General features: G+C 51.7%; 1 protein-coding gene across 2 annotated transcripts in view; it reads left to right on the forward strand.

The window, feature by feature from the left end:
- SMARCC1 (SWI/SNF related, matrix associated, actin dependent regulator of chromatin subfamily c member 1) overlaps nucleotides 1-1615 on the forward strand; it is a 57539-nt gene that overhangs the window by 46107 nt on the left and 9817 nt on the right. The gene's annotated exons all lie outside the window — the stretch shown is intronic.

The raw sequence follows: 1615 nt of genomic DNA on the forward strand, positions 1-1615 counted from the left end.
GGTGCCCAGCCTCACCCCTGCCTCGTTCCTGCTGCAGGAATGGCTGGGTTGGGAGAGATGGAGAGTAAATGCAAATTAGTGATGGAGTTCCCCCTGGAAAACGCGTTCCTGCCAGTTGTTTTAGTGCCTCTCTGGGGGCACAGCTGTGGGCTGTGCCCATAAAGCTGTGTCTGAGGTGGGGACAGAACCTGGTACAGAACCAGGTATTCAGACTCAGCTCAGTTTAAAGCCCAACTTGTGTTTATGTGCCTTGTTTTCCTCTCTCCCTCTGTTTTTCCCCATCCTTGGTGTAGGGGCTGTGTAGAAAGGAAGTTTTCCCTGGTTTTCTTTACTACAAGGTGAATTTTCAGGCACTGGATGCTGTTTGGGGATCCTTGTAAAGACTGTAGCAGGATAGGGTTCCACAAAGAGAGCAAAGCAGGGACTCAGAAAGGTATGAAAGGAATAAAAAACTCCTGCCTGAGCCTTTGTTTGGGGTCATTGGCAGTGATTCCTCTGGGAGCTGCTGGACACCTCTGGAATGTTTCCCCACACGCCCCATTACTCCGGTGGGGTGGTTTTATGGAGTTCTTCCCCACCAGCTCTGGCAGTGGCCAGGAGAAAGGAGGCAGGGCAGCGTGACTAATGTCATTGTGGTGCCTGCAGCAGCCCCCACCAGGGCATGTTTAATTCATGAGGCTCGGCCCATCTGGGGCCGCTCAATGCGGGCTCTGTGGCGATGCTTCCCTTCCCAGCCCTGCCTTGGCAGCAGCCAGGCCCAGCACAAAGTGTGGGGGGAGCCTAGGGATTCTTGGAGAACTTGTGCTAGGTGAGAGTCTCCTTGGCAACCTGCTTTCCAGCTGGATTATGGATATACCTTCAAACGCTCATGGAATATTTGTACGCGAGTCACGCGGATCCGCGGGGCCGGTTCCGAGGGGGACTGGTGTAGGAATCTGCTCGTGGTCCTTAAAGCAGCCACATGGCACACACTTCCAGAGCCAGGACACTGAGCCATCACACAGATATCCAAGAGTAAGAAGTATTTTCTGTGGCTTTTTTGTATTTTTGTGGAATCCCACCCTGGTTTGGGGTGGGAGGATCTTCGGGCTCATCCAGCTCCACCCCCTGGGCAGGGACACCTTCCCCCAGAGCAGGTTGCTCAGGGCTTGCTTACTCTCTATGGCTTCATAATTCATCAGAGTAGCTTATTTTACGTTAATTGGCCTAAATGACATGAGTTTTTGTACGTAATGCTCGTATTGATGCAAATCACTGTTGTTCAGCTGTCACAGTGTCCACTTCCTGCACTTAAAGGTGTGGGGGGGGGGTCCTGCCTGGAATCACTGAGCTCCTGCTGCTGCACACCCGTTCTGCTTTGGTCTCACCTAGAAAATCTCTTGAATTTCCTGTTCTCCCTCATTCCAACATGCAGAAGATTGAGAGACCCCCCCCCCAGTTTCTCCTAGAGCTGTGTTAGGGCTGAATTCTCTGTGGTGCTCACTGAGGAGCGACTTGTGTTGCAGTAACAGTTATAATAATCAGGAGATTTTAGGACGAAACAAGGTGAGTTCATCTGTTCCAGCTGGAAAATGGTCTGGGGCCTTCCCCAAAACCAGCTGCAAATATCAATAGG

The sequence above is a fragment of the Empidonax traillii genome, unplaced genomic scaffold, assembly GCF_003031625.1.
Source record: "Empidonax traillii isolate 1590-97213 ecotype Southwest subspecies unplaced genomic scaffold, ASM303162v1 scaffold1694:size78175, whole genome shotgun sequence".
NCBI lineage: Eukaryota > Metazoa > Chordata > Aves > Passeriformes > Tyrannidae > Empidonax > Empidonax traillii.